Source organism: Pseudophryne corroboree, chromosome 2, assembly GCF_028390025.1.
Source record: "Pseudophryne corroboree isolate aPseCor3 chromosome 2, aPseCor3.hap2, whole genome shotgun sequence".
NCBI classification, from domain to species: domain Eukaryota; kingdom Metazoa; phylum Chordata; class Amphibia; order Anura; family Myobatrachidae; genus Pseudophryne; species Pseudophryne corroboree.
The window spans coordinates 950,668,425-950,691,555 of NC_086445.1; positions in this window are offsets into that span (position 1 = coordinate 950,668,425).

The following is a 23,131-nucleotide window of genomic DNA, read 5'->3' on the forward strand; positions in this document are numbered from 1 at the left end:
TAAATTTATATAGGTACAACCATTTTGAATAGATTTTATTACAATTGGCACATGCAAAGTTGGTAAATGATCAGCATATCTTATTTAAATTCTGTAAATAACTGTTGTTATTATTATTATTATCATCATTATTATTATTATTATTATTATTATTAATAATAATAATACAAATATCTATCTATCTATCTATCTAATGTTTGTGTGTATGTATATAATTTTTTATATATATATATATATATATATATATAAAAGTAAATAGATCGTCCCGGCACTCCCCTTATAAAGATGGAATCGCTGAGGTGCCCTCCTGGTGGAAACTCCGTTCCACTATGCAGTAAAGGGATATGGCGGCGGCACTCAATCAGACTTGGCAACTGCAGTAATGTCAAATGATTTATTGGGCCAACATGTTTCGGGGATTAGACCCCGTCCTCAGGGCCATACAAACGTCTTCTTACAACAGTATGTGTCTTCTTACAACAGTACTTCCCCAGTTTCAAGAGCAATACACCTAGTGGCTGGTGGTGGATGATGGGACATCAGCTGCTGTCACATTACAGGTTGTCTACTTTAATTACCTCCTAATAATAAACCATTACTAAAGCTGAAAACCAGTATACTGTGGATGTCCCTAGTACCTGGGACAGTAGTAAAAGGGATTTGACATGCCAAAGTCTCTTTATTAAAAAAAATATTTTGTACTATAAATGATCCTTCTTAACAAGCTGTTGCACTTAAGTATTCAACATCATTAAAAGTTTTTTGAAGCTCATATTATTTCCATAGCAGCACACAAAGCAACAAGAACATTGTGGAATATTAAAATTAATGTCCTCTAATAATTTTATGAATGCAAAGAAAAAAAAAGAGCTTGATCTTTAAGTGAATTATAAAATGTAGGTGAAAAACCATTTGCATAGAAAACAAAACTAAAAACAATGAAAAAATATTCTTAAAAGTTGTCAACACATTTCCATAAGAATAAGATAAATAATAAAAAAAATATATCTTTGGTTCATTTTAATATAGCGATAAAAATGATACCAAGGAAATACTTGACAAGCGCACCTGAATCATTTAATGAGCTCGCTTTGACGAATCTTGATCCTTCAGTCACAAATCTTTTAATCTTTCAATCTTGAAACTCTTCGGTACCCACTTATAAATCCCCCTCTCATGCTGTCAATTAGGTATTCCCTTCATGAAAGAGCGGGAATGAGACATGACAAGTCTGATATTTATTTTTCATACAGCTTTTGTGATATTTTTTTTTGCACCCCAACTTATTGAAATTTAAAGGGCACATCGGCCAAATATTAGACACTATATATATATATATATATATATATATACCATTGGATGACTGTTTCCAAGCTTGTTCTTTTGCTAGTGCTACGTAGCATATTGTGCATGTGAATGTACAGTACTGTATAATACTCAGCGCTACATTACAGAAAAGCTCAGATAATTAGCTTATTGACTAACCATTTGTTAAACAGAATTCCTAGGTAAAATTAGACAATGATCATTCATGACAAAATCATTCTCTGCTCTCTAATCTCTGTGGGTGGCTCGCAGTTTTGTACAGCTGGATTATGCCACTGTGGGTGTTCAGCTACACATTGCAAATTTATGTAACTAAGGGGAGATGTTTCAAATCTTCTAAAGAGAGAACTGTTACCCATAATAACCCATCAGTTTCTAGATATCATTTATTAAGTGCATTTTATAAAATTATAGCTCGATTGGTAGCTATGGGCAATGCTTCTACTTCCTCTTTAGAAGGTTTTGATACATATCCCCCAAAGTCTGTGAACCATTGTAATATGATATAGAAAAAAAGTGTGACCCGGCCTTGGCGCTACAGAAAAGCAGCAGACAATTACCAGTTACCCAAACTTGTATAAGGATACAGTAAACCAAAATGCAGTAACCAGCAGGGGCATATCTGCCCCAGGGCCAGGATAGCACTTGCCAGAGGTGCCAGCAAAGTGGGGGCATCGCCCAGTGATACCACCCCGGGCCAGGATGTAGAAACACATGGCAATGCTGTCTATGCCCATTGCTGGCTGTGGGCAGGCGTGATCTAGGGACTAACTTCACTAGATAATGCTGCTGCTTGCCAACGGGAGAATATACTGTAACTCTCATCTGTACTTTGTCTTCTCCAGTCCCAGAATGCCAGGTGTGATGACAACATGCCGCATGACGTCATGTGACTACAATGCCCCACCCACCTCCCCACCCTTTTGGTGGTCTAGTTTGAAGAAATAAATAGCTTCTTTCCATTATATTAGTAGCTATTCCTGTCCACATCAAAAACATTGATGCCGAATATCATTATTCTACATTAGTTGAACAAAAGTCTTTTGGAAACTCACTATACATAAGGTGTAGTTTGACATTTTCCAACATCCTAGAACCCTAATCCCAAACTAATTTTAAACAATCTTCAAATTCTAAAGCTAACAGAGTCCCAAAAGCTGGAGCGTATCTACCCCTTGGCACTCACGAGGGACACCGGCAGGTGGTGCCACCTTCGGCCAGGTAAAGAACAGGTCGCTGCCGCTATCTGTAATTGTCTAGTGCCCACATAGTGGTGCGCCCAGCTCCTTCTCTGCTGGGCACACCGTTAATATTATAATTACAGCAGGCAGTAACTGTCCTGTGCTCCGCCACCCCAAGCTCCTGTAGTGTCTGCAGGAAGAAACATCATGAGACCATGACTTCTACCCAGAGTCCAGACTATCACCCACAGTACCCTGCTGAGGAGCTGTTATGTTGATCAGACAGGTACTACTACTATGTGGACATAATGTGGGACTTCTACTGTATGGTATAATGTGTAAAGGGCACTACTACTGTGGGAATAATGTGTAAAGAGCACTACTACTATGTGGTATAATGCATAAGGGGTACTGATACTGTGTAGCATAATGTGTAAGGAGCACTATTACTGTGTGGTATAATGTGTAAGGGGCACTACTACTGTGTGAATAATGTGTAAAGGTCACTACTATTATGTAGCATAATGTGTAAGGGGCACTTCTACTGTGGGAATAATGTGTAAAGGACACCTCTAATGTGTGGTGTAATGTGTAAGGAACACTATTACTGTGTGGCATAAGGTGTAAGGGGCACTACTACTGTGAGACTAATGTGTAGTGGGTACTACTACTATGTGGCATAATGTGTAAGGGACACTACTACTATGGGAATAATCTGTAAAGAGCACTACTACTGTGGCATAATCTGTAAGGAGCACTATTTCTGTGTGGCATTATGTGTAAGGGGTACTGCTATTGTGGGAATAATGTATTAAGGGCACTACTACTATGCTGCATAATGTGTAAGGAGCACTATTACTGTGTGACAATGTGTTAATGGCACTACCACTATGTAGCATAATGTGTAAGGGGCACTACTACTCTGGGAATAACATTTAAAGGGCTGTATTACTGTGTAATGTGAATAAGGGACACTACTGTGTGGTGTGGTGTAACGTGAATAAGAGACACTACTATGCATGTAATGTGAGTAAGGTGCACTACTGTAATCTGAAGTGAGGGTTCTATTGTGTAGCCATGTCCCTTCTACACAGGGCCACATCCCTTTTACAATGCATGCTCCTTCAGCACGCACTGTCCTTATTTATGGCAAAAGACACCAAAATGTGTGTTTGGAAGGCTGCCAGTCCCTTACTTTGCTGTGGGCGCTCGGACCTCTAGATAATCCCCTGGTAATCAGTTCTTGTGCCAATCCTTGTCTCAACAGAGGAAGTCCATGTTATATAGTCCACTGACTCCATATATCTCCACATCGTCTACATAAATGTCAATGGTTCATGGATGAGCAGATATTAAACTAAAACTATATTATATATATTCAAAATCACTGGTATTGTGATAATTATTATTAAGAAATGTAGGGAGGAAATTTGATTGGAGATAAAGGCCCATCACCTAGAAGACCACTCAAGATGATGTCCTCAAATCACATCAACCCACCAGAGAGCACCAATTTGTGTGATTATGAAATGGTTGCTCACATTTGTGCTTACAATAATGATGCCAAGGCACACAAAGGTATCTTTAGCCGGGTGATCAACATGTAGATACACCACATTAAATTACAATGCTAGTTGATGCTCACCATCTTGTTTACTTAGAAACAACTGATATAAGAATATAAAACTTTTTATTCCATATAGTAAAGTCAATTTTCTCACCAATTCATATGGCTAAAAAAAAAAAAAAAACTTCTCATGGTGTAGAAGTTAAAACACTTTAAGATAACATATAAAAACAAATGGTTGGGGAGTAGCCTCCATACCAGAACGATGTAACCTGGTCACCTGGAGTTCATGTGGCTGCAGATGTAATGGACCCTGGGGGTAATTCAGAGTTGATCACAGCAGCAAATTTGATAGCAGTTGGGCAATACCATGTGCACTGCAGGGGGGGGGGGGGGGGAGGGGGCAGATATAACATGTGCAGATAGAGTTAGATTTGGGTGGGGTGTGTTCAAACTAAAATCTAAATTGCAGCTTAAAAATAAAGCAGCCAGTATTTACCCTGCCCAGAAACAAAATAACCCACCCAAATCTAACTTTCCCTGCAAATGTTATATCTGCCACACATGGTTTTGCCCAACTGCTAACAAATTTGCTGCTGTGATCAACTCTGAATTACCCCCCCCCCCCCCCCCCAGCTGGTAATATAAGTGAGGCAATCTCAATATGGGACACTGCAGGACAGTGCCCGAAAAATGAAACTATCCTGCCAAAATGGGGACAGTCAGGAGGATACATAATACTGTATGGCACATTACTTGTGTTGTGCTGTCAAAAAGCAAGCGTTGGCATTGTTTGCAAACTGGTCTTAATGGTACTAGATGTCTTAGCTATTACCAGTGATCTTGTATATTAGATATGTACTGTAGATATTTCTTGCAATTGGTCTATTTTAGAAGTGTTGATAACATTATGTAAGCAGATTGTTCTGTAATAGAGATGTTTATATTGCTGTCTAAAAAAATTAGCAGATTGCACTTTAACATTTCTCTCTCCCTTTTCTTTGTCACCCACTCACTTGAAAAGCAGAGTAACCAGTGAAAATATCCTTGAAAAAAAATAACCAAACAAAATGGTTTAATAGAGTTTAGAAGCTGTTAACACTCATGATGCCCTACCGTAAGCTATTCTGCGGCTCGGTCGATGACAGATTTAAGTTAAATGTAGCCACATACAAGCATGGGTGGCTTGGATAGATCCAGCCACCCTCAGCTAAGATACAGCCACCGGATCACGGAAATCTGTTAGGGGAGTTTTATGAGACCATCCAAATAGTAGATGTTGCCCAGATTCTAGCTATTATTTATTTAGTACAGTCTACAAAATAATTACTAGATTGTGATTGGTTGCTATAGAGCTGCAACGTATAATTTTATAGAATGCACTTTATGGGCAAGTTTCAAATGTCCGTCTCCCCCTATCTCGCCCACCGCCGGTATTCTAATGTTACTGCCGACGGGCGCGACAAGTTAATTTCAGCTCGCTACCCCCAACCTGAAATGCGTGTAAAGAGACCCATTTGGGCGCCCAAACGGGTCTCTTAAGGATCGCGCCCATTACTTTAGTCGGGTTTAGGGGCTTTGCGCGCCCAAACCAGACTGTAATGAGCGCGATCAGCGCGATAACAGGCTGCATTTGAATATCGCCCTATTAGCGGGTGCGATATGAATTGACTCTGTCCCATTAAATGTTACCTCAACACTGATTGGTTACCATGGGCAACTTCTCCACTGGCTCACTTCTCCACTCTTTTCACTGCTTTATGAATAGACTCCTTTGTGTGGTGCGACTACATACTGTACACCCAGGGCTTCCAAGTGATCTTTTAATCCATGATACTAGGAGGGAGTGGCCAAACATGTATAGGCGTGACCACACCACGCTGTGGATGTTGGGGCCCAGAATCAGGGCTTTGTACTGACCACTGCTTTGGCCCAAGTCCTTTATATCATCCCTCACCACATGCGCCTTGGGGATATATTTGTCACCACAGGCAAGCCAGTGTCTGTCTTATATTACAAAACTGCTTCATACGATGACATCATCAGTACTGCAAAGGTTCTGAAAAGTTTAGCAACAATAGGAAAATAAGCTGTGATTAGTGGCAGATCATTTTACTATTAATTATAAAAAACGTGGGTGAAATTCTTATTTTATATCAAAAGGGAAAACCACAGTCAAATGTCCCAGAAAGCATTAGTCATGAAAAATGTTAGACGTTTCCACATTTCCACATCAAGTAATGCAATTAAAAAAAGATCCAGCAGGATGTATCCTTTCAGAATCCCTGGTATGCAATAACACTGTTGTCAAACACTATTGATTTAGTGACACTAAGGGAGTGAAATACAGTTCGGCGCCGCACATGCCATTTTCAGCGTTAAATTGGATTTTCTCTATAAAAGCAATAAACCCGTGCTACAGATATTCAGCGCCTGTTTAAAAACCTGCAAAGCAATGTTCTTATTTTGGAAGAGGCATTCTGGATTATTTACATACCCATGTAGAATGTCAGAACTGCAATTGAACTTTCAATATTTAAAATTCCAGGTGATATTTATCAAGGAGGAAATAAGTCTTCTTTTTCGCCCCCTGAACAGTTTTCTAATCAAACTTGAACAAGCAGTTTCTTGGAGAATTAGAAGATGTACGTGGAATATAGGTCTCTTTGTCAATTTTTTGGAAAAAACATCCAGATTTAAAGTACTGTACTATCTATAATTGTAGTAATATTATCACCTGAAGTAAAGGGACAGCTTCATTTGAACATTCTGGTCATTTACATGAAATAGTGACTTAGCTGGAGTTTATTGTTGGTTAGGTACACTCAGGGCCGGTTCCGGGGCTTCTGGCGACCCGGGCGGCATTAGGGGGCGTGGCTTCATACAGGGGGCGTGGTCAGTTACGCCCCCTGTACTGTTGTAGGATGTGCAGTGCGCGATGACGTCATCGCGCACCGCACAGCAAAGGTCCTCTCCACGAAGGTAAACTAGACGCTAAGCGTCTAGTTCCCTTCGTGGAGAGGACCTTTGCTGTGCGGTGCGCGATGACGTCAACATGCACCGCACATCATTACAGTGAAGGTCCTCTCCAGGAAGGGAAACTAGATGCGTAGCGTCTAGTTTCCCTTCACAGCGGGCAGCCCACGAAGGGAAACTAGACGCAGAGCGTCTAGTTTCCCTTCACAGCGGACAGCGGGATAGCGGGCCGCTGCAGCGGGGGCACCATAGCAGCAGCGGATCTTGCCAGGGTGCGGCGCCCTCCGGAAGGCGGCGCCCCAGGCAAAAGTCCTGCTTGCCCGTGGCAAGATCCGCTACTGGACCGTACACTCTATATTTGCGTATATCTAGCAACTCATTCTCTTATCACTGATAGTAATGGTGAGAAAACATTTAGACCACAGGGCAATGGACCCCACAGTGCAAATTCTTCCAGTGGAAACCCCGGGCATGAGTTTCTCATGTGTACACTATCTGTGTTGAGTGTGTACATTCTTCCCATGTTTAAGTGGGTTTCCTCTGGGTTTTCCAGTTTCCTTCGATAATCTAAAAACATACTGGTAAATTTACTGGATTATAGTAAACTGCATTGGGGCAGGGACTGATGTGAACAACAGAGATATTCCCTGTAAAACACTGCGCAATATATGTATGTGTGTCTGTGCTATGTGTATGGTATATAAATAGCTGTTAATAATAAATATGAGGAGTCCTTTCACTAATTATCAGGTTTTTGACCTGATAATTAGAATTTCATATAGCTGCTATCTGTTGCAATAAGAAATGAAGTACCACCGCCATGTTCATCACTAAACACATGCAGTGACATAGGAACCCATTTTATACATTTAGCAACCATCGGTTTCATTTCATACCACATACTGTAGATATGGAAGGTTTGTATTTTATCATTTCAAAACAATTCTATTCTATTTCTAATCAAAAAACCATGCAAGTACCTAGTGAGTTGGTTGGGTCTATATAAAAGAACCATAATTTCATTTTGATTGACAGTCTTTTATTTTTTAAGCATGGTTATTGATACTGTAACTCTGTAATTAGAAGATTGAGCTACATATTTAATTACTCCCACATAGGGGCTGATTTTGAGGTGGGAGCTAAAATAAATGAAATGCGTGTACAGTAGCTCTGCCCCTAGAACAAACCGTGGGGGTCATTCAGACCTTATCGCTACTGTGCGTTTTCGCACAGCGGGCGATCAGGTTCAAACTGCGCATGCATATGCACCGCTCAGCGATAGGTTTGTGCGACAGATCTGTTCGCATGGGCGATCGCAAGGAAATTGAAAGGAAGAAGGCGTTTGTGGGTGTCAACTGACCGTTTTCAGGAAGTGTCTGTAGAAACGCAGGCGTGCCGCATGTTCATGCGTTTGCAGGGAGGGTTCCTGATGTGATGTCAATTCCGGTCCTGGACAGGCTGATGTGATCGCAGCGGCTGAGTAAGTCCTGGGCTGAGCAGAGACTGCCCAAAATCTGTTTGTACAGCTCTGCTACACATGCGTTCGCACACTTGCACAGCTAAAATACCCTCCCCCAGTGGGCGGCGATTATCTGATCACAGCAGTGCAAAAATCACCTGCTAGTGATCAGGTCTGAGTAAGGCCCCATGTTACAATGCAAGGGGAACAAATACAGTTATTATTTTTCCATGGCTCAGGTCTGTTGTCAGTTTGGAACTCAGATTTAAAAACTGAACAGGGGTCTTGGATTGCATGTAAATAGGTCCCAATCATGTGATGTTACCTGTTAATATCATTTTTATTGTCTTTTTTATTATCAATTTTTATTGATTTTCAAATCCAAATCAAAACACTTGAGGGTGATTTTGGCAAAACCACGCACATTTCTAGTATGTAATAAACTATGAGATTTCTAAAGAAGTAATTGATTTCATGCTGGATATTGCTTTGGATGGAACAGCATATACAGTATATCACTTTATATTACTATGCTACTACTATAAGAGCCAGACATTTTCTAGATACTGTATGTCCTTGAAAAAGAAAATACTAAACTTCTACAGTAAATGGCTTTGTTTCTGTAAACCCTATATGGAATTCTACCTTCTTAGTAGAGATGAGCGCCTGAAATTTTTCGGGTTTTGTGTTTTGGTTTTGGGTTCGGTTCCGCGGCCGTGTTTTGGGTTCGAACGCGTTTTGGCAAAACCTCACCGAATTTTTTTTGTCGGATTCGGGTGTGTTTTGGATTCGGGTGTTTTTTTCAAAAAACACTAAAAAACAGCTTAAATCATAGAATTTGGGGGTAATTTTGATCCCAAAGTATTATTAACCTCAAAAAACATAATTTACACTCATTTTCAGCCTATTCTGAACACATCACACCTCACAATATTATTTTTAGTCCTAAAATTTGCACCGAGGTCGCTGTGTGAGTAAGATAAGCGACCCTAGTGGCCGACACAAACACCGGGCCCATCTAGGAGTGGCACTGCAGTGTCACGCAGGATGGCCCTTCCAAAAAACCCTCCCCAAACAGCACATGACGCAAAGAAAAAAAGAGGCGCAATGAGGTAGCTGACTGTGTGAGTAAGATTAGCGACCCTAGTGGCCGACACAAACACCGGGCACATCTAGGAGTGGCACTGCAGTGTCACGCAGGATGTCCCTTCCAAAAAACCCTCCCCAAACAGCACATGACGCAAAGAAAAAAAGAGGCGCAATGAGGTAGCTGTGTGAGTAAGATTAGCGACCCTAGTGGCCGACACAAACACCGGGCCCATCTAGGAGTGGCACTGCAGTGTCACGCAGGATGTCCCTTCCAAAAAACCCTCCCCAATCAGCACATGATGCAAAGAAAAAGAAAAGAAAAAAGAGGTGCAAGATGGAATTATCCTTGGGCCCTCCCACCCACCCTTATGTTGTATAAACAAAACAGGACATGCACACTTTAACCAACCCATCATTTCAGTGACAGGGTCTGCCACACGACTGTGACTGATATGACGGGTTGGTTTGGACCCCCCCCAAAAAAGAAGCAATTAATCTCTCCTTGCACAAACTGGCTCTACAGAGGCAAGATGTCCACCTCATCTTCACCCTCCGATATATCACCGTGTACATCCCCCTCCTCACAGATTATCAATTCGTCCCCACTGGAATCCACCATCTCAGCTCCCTGTGTACTTTGTGGAGGCAATTGCTGCTGGTCAATGTCTCCGCGGAGGAATTGATTATAATTCATTTTAATGAACATCATCTTCTCCACATTTTCTGGATGTAACCTCGTACGCCGATTGCTGACAAGGTGAGCGGCGGCACTAAACACTCTTTCGGAGTACACACTTGTGGGAGGGCAACTTAGGTAGAATAAAGCCAGTTTGTGCAAGGGCCTCCAAATTGCCTCTTTTTCCTGCCAGTATAAGTACGGACTGTGTGACGTGCCTACTTGGATGCGGTCACTCATATAATCCTCCACCATTCTATCAATGTTGAGAGAATCATATGCAGTGACAGTAGACGACATGTCCGTAATCGTTGTCAGGTCCTTCAGTCCGGACCAGATGTCAGCATCAGCAGTCGCTCCAGACTGCCCTGCATCACCGCCAGCGGGTGGGCTCGGAATTCTGAGCCTTTTCCTCTCACCCCCAGTTGCGGGAGAATGTGAAGGAGGAGATGTTGACAGGTCGCGTTCCGCTTGACTTGACAATTTTGTCACCAGCAGGTCTTTCAACCCCAGCAGACCTGTGTCTGCCGGAAAGAGAGATCCAAGGTAGGCTTTAAATCTAGGATCGAGCACGGTGGCCAAAATGTAGTGCTCTGATTTCAACAGATTGACCACCCGTGAATCCTTGTTAAGCGAATTAAGGGCTGCATCCACAAGTCCCACATGCCTAGCGGAATCGCTCCGTGTTAGCTCCTTCTTCAATGCCTCCAGCTTCTTCTGCAAAAGCCTGATGAGGGGAATGACCTGACTCAGGCTGGCAGTGTCTGAACTGACTTCACGTGTGGCAAGTTCAAAGGGCATCAGAACCTTGCACAACGTTGAAATCATTCTCCACTGCACTTGAGACAGGTGCATTCCATCTCCTATATCGTGCTCAATTGTATAGGCTTGAATGGCCTTTTGCTGCTCCTCCAACCTCTGAAGCATATAGAGGGTTGAATTCCACCTCGTTACCACTTCTTGCTTCAGATGATGGCAGGGCAGGTTCAGTAGTTTTTGGTGGTGCTCCAGTCTTCTGTACGTGGTGCCTGTACGCCGAAAGTGTCCCGCAATTTTTCTGGCCACCGACAGCATCTCTTGCACGCCCCTGTCGTTTTTTAAAAAATTCTGCACCACCAAATTCAAGGTATGTGCAAAACATGGGACGTGCTGGAATTTGCCCATATTTAATGCACACACAATATTGCTGGCGTTGTCCGATGCCACAAATCCACAGGAGAGTCCAATTGGGGTAAGCCATTCCGCGATGATCTTCCTCAGTTGCCGTAAGAGGTTTTCAGCTGTGTGCGTATTCTGGAAAGCGGTGATACAAAGCGTAGCCTGCCTAGGAAAGAGTTGGCGTTTGCGAGATGCTGCTACTGGTGCCGCCGCTGCTGTTCTTGCGGCGGGAGTCCATACATCTACCCAGTGGGCTGTCACAGTCATATAGTCCTGACCCTGCCCTGCTCCACTTGTCCACATGTCCGTGGTTAAGTGGACATTGGGTACAACTGCATTTTTTAGGACACTGGTGAGTCTTTTTCTGACGTCCGTGTACATTCTCGGTATCGCCTGCCTAGAGAAGTGGAACCTAGATGGTATTTGGTAACGGGGGCACACTGCCTCAATAAATTGTCTAGTTCCCTGTGAACTAACGGCGGATACCGGACGCACGTCTAACACCAACATAGTTGTCAAGGACTCAGTTATCCGCTTTGCAGTAGGATGACTGCTGTGATATTTCATCTTCCTCGCAAAGGACTGTTGAACAGTCAATTGCTTACTGGAAGTAGTACAAGTGGGCTTACGACTTCCCCTCTGGGATGACCATCGACTCCCAGCGGCAACAACAGCAGCGCCAGCAGCAGTAGGCGTTACACGCAAGGATGCATCGGAGGAATCCCAGGCAGGAAAGGACTCGTCAGACTTGCCAGTGACATGGCCTGCAGGACTATTGGCATTCCTGGGGAAGGAGGAAATTGACACTGAGGGAGTTGGTGGGGTGGTTTGCGTGAGCTTGGTTACAAGAGGAAGGGATTTACTGGTCAGTGGACTGCTTCCGCTGTCACCCAAAGTTTTTGAACTTGTCACTGACTTATTATGAATGCGCTGCAGGTGACGTATAAGGGAGGATGTTCCGAGGTGGTTAACGTCCTTACCCCTACTTATTACAGCTTGACAAAGGGAACACACGGCTTGACACCTGTTGTCCGCATTTCTGGTGAAATACCTCCACACCGAAGAGCTGATTTTTTTGGTATTTTCACCTGGCATGTCAACGGCCATATTCCTCCCACGGACAACAGGTGTCTCCCCAGGTGCCTGACTTAAACAAACCACCTCACCATCAGAATCCTCCTGGTCAATTTCCTCCCCAGCGCCAGCAACACCCATATCCTCCTCATCCTGGTGTACTTCAACACTGACATCTTCAATCTGACTATCAGGAACTGGACTGCGGGTGCTCCTTCCAGCACTTGCAGGGGGCATGCAAATAGTGGAAGGCGCATGCTCTTCACGTCCAGTGTTGGGAAGGTCAGGCATCGCAAACGACACAATTGGACTCTCCTTGTGGATTTGGGATTTCAAAGAACGCACAGTTCTTTGCGGTGCTTTTGCCAGCTTGAGTCTTTTCAGTTTTCTAGCGAGAGGCTGAGTGCTTCCATCCTCATGTGAAGCTGAACCACTAGCCATGAACATAGGCCAGGGCCTCAGCCGTTCCTTGCCACTCCGTGTGGTAAATGGCATATTGGCAAGTTTACGCTTCTCCTCCGACAATTTTATTTTAGGTTTTGGAGTCCTTTTTTTTCTGATATTTGGTGTTTTGGATTTGACATGCTCTGTACTATGACATTGGGCATCGGCCTTGGCAGACGACGTTGCTGGCATTTCATCGTCTCGGCCATGACTAGTGGCAGCAGCTTCAGCACGAGGTGGAAGTGGATCTTGATCTTTCCCTAATTTTGGAACCTCAACTTTTTTGTTCTCCATATTTTATAGGCAGAACTAAAAGGCACCTCAGGTAAACAATGGAGATGGATGGATTGGATACTAGTATACAATTATGGACGGACTGCCACGGTTAGGTGGTATAAAAAAACCACGGTTAGGTGGTATATATTATAATAATAATACAATTATGGATGGACGGACTGCCTGCCGACTGCCGACACAGAGGTAGCCACAGCCGTGAACTACCGCACTGTACACTGGTTGATAAAGAGATAGTAGTATACTCGTAACAACTAGTATGACACTATGACGACGGTATAAAGAATGAAAAAAAAACCACGGTTAGGTGGTATATATTATAATAATAATACAATTATGGATGGACGGACTGCCTGCCGACTGCCGACACAGAGGTAGCCACAGCCGTGAACTACCGCACTGTACACTGGTTGATAAAGAGATAGTAGTATACTCGTAACAACTAGTATGACACTATGACGACGGTATAAAGAATGAAAAAAAAACCACGGTTAGGTGGTATATATTATAATAATAATACAATTATGGATGGACGGACTGCCTGCCGACTGCCGACACAGAGGTAGCCACAGCCGTGAACTACCGCACTGTACACTGGTTGATAAAGAGATAGTAGTATACTCGTAACAACTAGTATGACACTATGACGACGGTATAAAGAATGAAAAAAAAACCACGGTTAGGTGGTATATATTATAATAATAATACAATTATGGATGGACGGACTGCCTGCCGACTGCCGACACAGAGGTAGCCACAGCCGTGAACTACCGCACTGTACACTGGTTGATAAAGAGATAGTAGTATACTCGTAACAACTAGTATGACACTATGACGACGGTATAAAGAATGCAAAAAAAACCACAGTTAGGTGGTATATATTATAATAATAATACAATTATGGATGGACGGACTGCCTGCCGACTGCCGACACAGAGGTAGCCACAGCCGTGAACTACCGCACTGTACACTGGTTGATAAAGAGATAGTAGTATACTCGTAACAACTAGTATGACACTATGACGGTATAAAGAATGAAAAAAAAACCACGGTTAGGTGGTATATATTATAATAATAATACAATTATGGATGGACGGACTGCCTGCCGACTGCCGACACAGAGGTAGCCACAGCCGTGAACTACCGCACTGTACACTGGTTGATAAAGAGATAGTAGTATACTCGTAACAATTAGGATGACACTATGACGGTATAAAGAATGAAAAAAAAACCACGGTTAGGTGGTAGGTATATAATAATAAATAATACAATTCTGGTCGGACGGACTGCCTGCCGTGTGCCGACACAGAGGTAGCCACAGCCGTGAACTACCGAACTGTACACTGGTTGATAAAGAGATAGTAGTATACTCGTAACAATTAGGATGACACTATGACGGTATAAAGAATGAAAAAAAAACCTCGGTTAGGTGGTAGGTATATAATAATAAATAATACAATTCTGGTCGGACGGACTGCCTGCCGTGTGCCGACACAGAGGTAGCCACAGCCGTGAACTACCGCACTGTACACTGGTTGATAAAGAGATAGTAGTATACTCGTAACAATTAGGATGACACTATGACGGTATAAAGAATGAAAAAAAAACCACGGTTAGGTGGTAGGTATATAATAATAAATAATACAATTCTGGTCGGACGGACTGCCTGCCGTGTGCCGACACAGAGGTAGCCACAGCCGTGAACTACCGCACTGTACACTGGTTGATAAAGAGATAGTAGTATACTCGTAACAATTAGGATGACACTATGACGGTATAAAGAATGAAAAAAAAACCACGGTTAGGTGGTAGGTATATAATAATAAATAATACAATTCTGGTCGGACGGACTGCCTGCCGTGTGCCGACACAGAGGTAGCCACAGCCGTGAACTACCGCACTGTACACTGGTTGATAAAGAGATAGTAGTATACTCGTAACAATTAGGATGACACTATGACGGTATAAAGAATGAAAAAAAAACCACGGTCAGGTGGTAGGTATATAATAATAAATAATACAATTCTGGTCGGACGGACTGCCTGCCGTGTGCCGACACAGAGGTAGCCACAGCCGTGAACTACCGCACTGTACACTGGTTGATAAAGAGATAGTAGTATACTCGTAACAATTAGGATGACACTATGACGGTATAAAGAATGAAAAAAAAACCACGGTTAGGTGGTAGGTATATAATAATAAATAATACAATTCTGGTCGGACGGACTGCCTGCCGTGTGCCGACACAGAGGTAGCCACAGCCGTGAACTACCGCACTGTACTGTGTCTGCTGCTAATATAGACTGGTTGATATTTAAAGAGATATTAGTAGTATACAACAATACTATACTGGTGGTCAGGCACTGGTCACCACTCCTGCAGCAAAAGTGTGCACTGTTAATTAATATAATTGTACTCCTGGCTCCTGCTAACAACCTGCAGTGCTCCCCAGTCTCCCCCACAATTAATTATAAGCTTTTAATTTATACATTGATGACTGTGCAGCACACTGGGCTGAGCTGAGTGCACACAGACTGAGTCACACTGTGTGACTGACTGTGCTGTGTATCGTTTTTTTTTTCAGGCAGAGAACGGATATAGCAGAGAGAAGTGAACGGATATATTATATTAAATAAAAGTTAACTAGCAACTGCACTGGTCACTGACTGTGGTAAACTAACTCTGTCTGCGACTCTGCACAATCTCTCTCTATCTAATCTATCTATCTCTATTCTAATGGAGAGGACGCCAGACACGTCCTCTCCCTATCAATCTCAATGCACGAGTGAAAATGGCGGCGACGCGCGGCTCCTTATATAGAATCCGAGTCTCGCGATAGAATCCGAGCCTCGCGAGAATCCGACAGCGTCATGATGACGTTCGGGCGCGCTCGGGTTAACCGAGCAAGGCGGGAAGATCCGAGTCGCTCGGACCCGTGGAAAAAAAAGTGAAGTTCGTGCGGGTTCGGATTCAAAGAAACCGAACCCGCTCATCTCTACTTCTTAGCTGCCAAAACAAACGCTCCTTCTTTCTGGGGATCACTATATAGTGGAAGTCAGCCCAGATTATCTTATTACTCAATGCTGCATGTGTGGTTTAGTCCCACCCACAGTATATTATACAAACTAATGCTCCCTCACCCCTATCCTATTCCCACTTATACTGCCCACACTAATGCGCACTAAAAAACCCATCCTATTTCCACACATACCACTCACAATAATGCCCACCCACACCTACCTTACTTCCACATACACCACCCACACTAATGTTTCTCACACCTACCATATTCCCACCAATAAAACTAACACTAATACATCTCACACCTACTCTATACCCACAAACTACCCCCAATAATGTACTCGCACCTCTACCCTACTCCCACATATAGAGTACCTCCCACACTGGTGCAGCCTCACACATACCCTACTCCCACCTATAATACCCACACAAATGCACCCTCACACCTACCCTACTCCCTAAATACTACTCACACTAATGTACACTTATACCTACCCTACTCCCACTTATACTACCCACACCAGTGCCCCCTCACACCTACTCTACTCCTGCCTATACCACCCACACTAATATGACCTCACACCTTCCCTACTCCCGCCTATATTACCCACACCAATGCACCCTCACATCTACCCTACCCACACTAATGCTACCCACACCAATGCACCCTCACACCTACCCTACTCACACTAATGTACCGTCACACATACCCTACTCCTATCTATACTACCCACACTAGTGCCCACTCGCACCTACCCTACTCCTACCTACCTATACTAATGCACTCTCACATTTACCTTATTACCACCTATACAACTCACACTCATGATCCCTCACAGCTACCCTACTCCCACCAACAGTATACTACTTACACTAATACTCCCTCACACCTACACTAAACCCACCTAAACTACCCACAAAAATGCACCTTCACAACTCTCAAAGTCTCCAATTAGACACTAGCTCACACCACAGGTTTTAGTTGTTTACTCTATAAGAATGTAAGTTCATGAGCAGGACCCTCCCTTTGTCTTCATCTCTGCATCAACTTTGTCTCCCATTATGTACAGCACTGTTTTATGTATGTATTATGTATTATATGGCCCAGTTTCATGTATCTCCAATCTCCAGCCTTCCATACTGCATAGCACAATAGATGGATACATATGTAGCTGTGCTCAGATTTGTGTGCCTCTGCAGTATGACGCATGTGTGCACATGCACACACCGCCATAGGAAACACATTGGGCTATATTGCTATTGCGGGTGCGATGAACGTGGCAACATCTGTAGATAGATAGATAGATAGATAGATAGATAGATAGATAGATAGATAGATAGATAGATAGATAGATAGAGACAGACAGACAGACAGACAGACAGACAGATAGATAGATAGATACTGTAGATAGATAGATATACATACATACGTATATATATATATATATATATATATATATATTAATATGAACATCAGTGAGCTAGAAATACATTTTTCCAACTTGTCCAATTTCATTTTCTGTTCAAATTTTTGCAAAGAATCAGTTCAACTATCACCAAGAAGTAACACCAATCAAGTACATTCGTCATGCGGGGTACAGTAATAAGGTAATTCATCATATTCTGTCAGGGCCTCATTCCTGCACACTGGCACATTTTTTTTCCATACTTAAAGATTCCTTTGTCACTTCTGTACATTTTTTTTTCCTTTTAGGACGACATACTTAGAGGCTCCTCCAAACTGATAGTGGCAGATAATTAAGTTATCAGTTCTCTGAGCCCTATCGCAGTGTTTGTAATGTCACTGAAAAATAAGCCTGCTCTCTTCATTCACCTGGCCCTATCTGTACATATTCCTCACATGTTCCTTTTTCTGTTATCACCTCTTAATAGCACAAAATGGCCAATATTATTCACAGTGATAAATGAGGTCATTCCCGGACGCATAATTGAGCAATTTTGGTTGTGTTATACAACCTGAATCAGCTGTATCAGAAAACACATGCTGAGAAGTGTGGATAAAGCATTAAATGAGTCAACACGGCCAAGACGGATCAGAAATTCCATGGCAAGAAGCAGATAATGTAAGATTATGTGACTACCAACAAACATTTTCAGTGATATTAAATCTATCTCAATGTCTGACGCTACACCAGAGGTATTTTGATAGGACTATAAAGCATTGAGATTGGCGCTTGTCCCTGTGCGTGATGTCTGCACTTATAAAGTATTTATATATTGTATCTTAGCACCTTTCTGTCACGCTATTTGTTTCCTTCTACTGATAATGGTTTTCAAATAGGTTTTAGGTTATTTCAGAAATGTAAAGATATGTTTGTGGCAGTGCACCCAATCACACCAGTCAATGCAAAGTGTCTTATTGAAACTGCTCTGCACAGAGAAAGTATTCAAACAATACCAAATGTATATTCTAATCAACAGCGTGTAGTCATAGAGATGGATTCTAACTCTGCTAACAATCCCTCTATAGCAAGAATGGACAACATTTGGGCCACTCACCGCTTAAAACAATGTTGGAGGTCTACCCACCCCCTTCTTGCTGTCACTTCCACACACACCCCTCCCCCACGCGGGTGTTATAGACTATGACAAGTCACAACCGACAGGGGGGTGTAGATGAAAACTGAATCTGCTGCTCATCACTGCCCTCTTGCAAGAGGATTGGGTAAGGGACATCACATAATCATGCAGGAGGGAGCTACACTATCACATAGCTGCCCCTCCCCCACCAGATGAATATTAAAAGCAGTGCGAGGCAATGTGTGTGGACTGCGTCGTGGCTGGTAGTGCCCCCACCACCAGGTGCTCCACTCATACCATGCCTCTTTCACAGCTGGAGGCGGGTAACTGCATATGGCTCCACAGTTGACATCTTGGCTACCCCTGCTTTATAGCACATCATGAATAGCCTGCAATTACACCTACATTCACATCCTGAACACTTATCCTACGTGCAAATTAGAGATGAGCGGGTTCGGTTCCTCGGAATCCGAACCCGCCCGAACTTCAGGTTTTTTTACACGGGTCCGAGCGACTCGGATCTTCCCGCCTTGCTCGGTTAACCCGAGCGCGCCCGAACATCATCATCCCGCTGTCGGATTCTCGCGAGGCTCGGATTCTATCGCGAGACTCGGATTCTATATAAGGAGCCGCGCGTCGCCGCCATTTTCACACGTGCATTGAGATTCATAGGGAGAGGACGTGGCTGGCGTCCTCTCCGTTTATAGAGAAGAGAGTGAGACTAGAGTAGAGAGAGACACAGTAGTAATTTTGGGGAGCATTAGGAGGAATACTACTACTTGCTGAAGTGATAGATAGATAGTGTGACTGTATAATGTATATCTGACTTGTGGGGGAGACACTGACAGTGGGGAGCAGTTAGAGTCTGAGAGCAGGACTCAGGAGTACATATAACGTACAGTGCACACTTTTGCTGCCAGAGTGCCACACTGCCATTGTGACCACACTGACCACCAGTATAATATATATTGTGATTGTCTGCTTAGGAGTACTACTTGCAAGTTGCTGATAGTGTGACCAGTGACCTGACCACCAGTTTAATAATCACTACCAGTTTAATATATATATATATATATAATTGTATATAATATATATATAATATTGTATACCACCTACCCGTGGTTTTTTTTTTTTTCTTTCTTCTTTATACATACTACTATAGTAGCTTACTGTAGCAGTCTGCGGTGCTGCTGAGCTGACAGTGTCCAGCAGGTCCGTCATCAGTCATTACAAAATAAATATATATACCTGTCCGGCTGCAGTACTAGTGATATTATATATATATATATTGATTTCATCTCATTATCATCCAGTCTATATTAGCAGCAGACACAGTACGGTAGTCCACGGCTGTAGCTACCTCTGTGTCCGCAGTCGCTCGTCCATCCATAATTGTATACTACCTACCCGTGGTTTTTTTTTTTCTTTCTTCTTTATACATACTACTATAGTAGCTTACTGTAGCAGTCTGCGGTGCTGCTGAGCTGACAGTGTCCAGCAGGTCCGTCATCAGTCATTACATAATAAATATATCTACCTGTCCGGCTGCAGTACTAGTGTGATATTATATATATATATATATATTGATTTCATCTCATTATCATCCAGTCTATATTAGCAGCAGACACAGTACGGTAGTCCACGGCTGTAGCTACCTCTGTGTCGGCAGTCGCTCGTCCATCCATAATTGTATACCACCGACCCGTGGTTTTTTTTTTTTCTTCTTTATACATACTACTATAGTAGCTTACTGTAGCAGTCTGCGGTGCTGCTGAGCTGACAGTGTCCAGCAGGTCCGTCATCAGTCATTACATAATAAATATATCTACCTGTCCGGCTGCAGTACTAGTGTGATATTATATATATATATATATTGATTTCATCTCATTATCATCCAGTCTATATTAGCAGCAGACACAGTACGGTAGTCCACGGCTGTAGCTACCTCTGTGTCGGCAGTCGCTCGTCCATCCATAATTGTATACCACCTACCCGTGGTTTTTTTTTTCTTTCTTCTTTATACATACTACTATAGTAGCTTACTGTAGCAGTCTGCGGTGCTGCTGAGATGACAGTGTCCAGCAGGTCCGTCATCAGTCATTACATAATAAATATATATACCTGTCCGGCTGCAGTACTAGTGATATTATATATATATATATTGATTTCATCTCATTATCATCCAGTCTATATTAGCAGCAGACACAGTACGGTAGTCCACGGCTGTAGCTACCTCTGTGTCGGCAGTCGCTCGTCCATCCATAATTGTATACCACCTACCCGTGGTTTTTTTTTTTTCTTTCTTCTTTATACATACTACTATAGTAGCTTACTGTAGCAGTCTGCGGTGCTGCTGAGCTGACAGTGTCCAGCAGGTCCGTCATCAGTCATTACATAATAAATATATCTACCTGTCCGGCTGCAGTACTAGTGTGATATTATATATATATATATATATATATTGATTTCATCTCATTATCATCCAGTCTATATTAGCAGCAGACACAGTACGGTAGTCCACGGCTGTAGCTACCTCTGTGTCGGCAGTCGCTCGTCCATCCATAAGTATACTAGTATCCATCCATCTCCATTGTTTACCTGAGGTGCCTTTTAGTTGTGCCTATTAAAATATGGAGAACAAAAATGTTGAGGTTCCAAAATTAGGGAAAGATCAAGATCCACTTCCACCTCGTGCTGAAGCTGCTGCCACTAGTCATGGCCGAGACGATGAAATGCCAGCAACGTCGTCTGCCAAGGCCGATGCCCAATGTCATAGTACAGAGCATGTAAAATCCAAAACACCAAATATCAGTAAAAAAAGGACTCCAAAATCTAAAATAAAATTGTCGGAGGAGAAGCGTAAACTTGCCAATATGCCATTTACCACACGGAATGGCAAGGAACGGCTGAGGCCCTGGCCTATGTTCATGGCTAGTGGTTCAGCTTCACATGAGGATGGAAGCACTCAGCCTCTCGCTAGAAAAATGAAAAGACTCAAGCTGGCAAAAGCACCGCAAAGAACTGTGCGTTCTTCGAAATCCCAAATCCACAAGGAGAGTCCAATTGTGTCGGTTGCGATGCCTGACCTTCCCAACACTGGACGTGAAGAGCATGCGCCTTCCACCATTTGCACGCCCCCTGCAAGTGCTGGAAGGAGCACCCGCAGTACAGTTCCTGATAGTCAGATTGAAGATGTCAGTGTTGAAGTACACCAGGATGAGGAGGATATGGGTGTTGCTGGCGCTGGGGAGGAAATTGACAAGGAGGATTCTGATGGTGAGGTGGTTTGTTTAAGTCAGGCACCCGGGGAGACACCTGTTGTCCGTGGGAGGAATATGGCCGTTGGTGAAAATACCAAAAAAATCAGCTCTTCGGTGTGGAAGTATTTCAACAGAAATGCGGACAACATTTGTCAAGCCGTGTGTTGCCTTTGTCAAGCTGTAATAAGTAGGGGTAAGGACGTTAACCACCTCGGAACATCCTCCCTTATACGTCACCTGCAGCGCATTCATAATAAGTCAGTGACAAGTTCAAAAACTTTGGGCGACAGCGGAAGCAGTCCACTGACCAGTAAATCCCTTCCTCTTGTAACCAAGCTCACGGAAACCACCCCACCAACTCCCTCAGTGTCAATTTCCTCCTTCCCCAGGAATGCCAATAGTCCTGCAGGCCATGTCACTGGCAATTCTGACGATTCCTCTCCTGCCTGGGATTCCTCCGATGCATCCTTGCGTGTAACGCCTACTGCTGCTGGCGCTGCTGTTGTTGCTGCTGGGAGTCGATGGTCATCCCAGAGGGGAAATCGTAAGACCACTTTTACTACTTCCACCAAGCAATTGACTGTCCAACAGTCCTTTGCGAGGAAGATGAAATATCACAGCAGTCATCCTGCTGCAAAGCGGATAACTGAGGCCTTGGCATCCTGTGTGGTGAGAAACGTGGTTCCGGTATCCATCATTACTGCAGAGCCAACTAGAGACTTGTTGGAGGTACTGTGTCCCCGGTACCAAATACCATCTAGGTTCCATTTCTCTAGGCAGGCGATACCGAAAATGTACACAGACCTCAGAAAAAGAGTCACCAGTGTCCTAAAAAATGCAGCTGTACCCAATGTCCACTTAACCACGGACATGTGGACAAGTGGAGCAGGGCAGGGTCAGGACTATATGACTGTGACAGCCCACTGGGTAGATGTATGGACTCCCGCAGCAAGAACAGCAGCGGCGGCACCAGTAGCAGCATCTCGCAAACGCCAACTCTTTCCTAGGCAGGCTACGCTTTGTATCACCGGTTTCCAGAATACGCACACAGCTGAAAACCTCTTA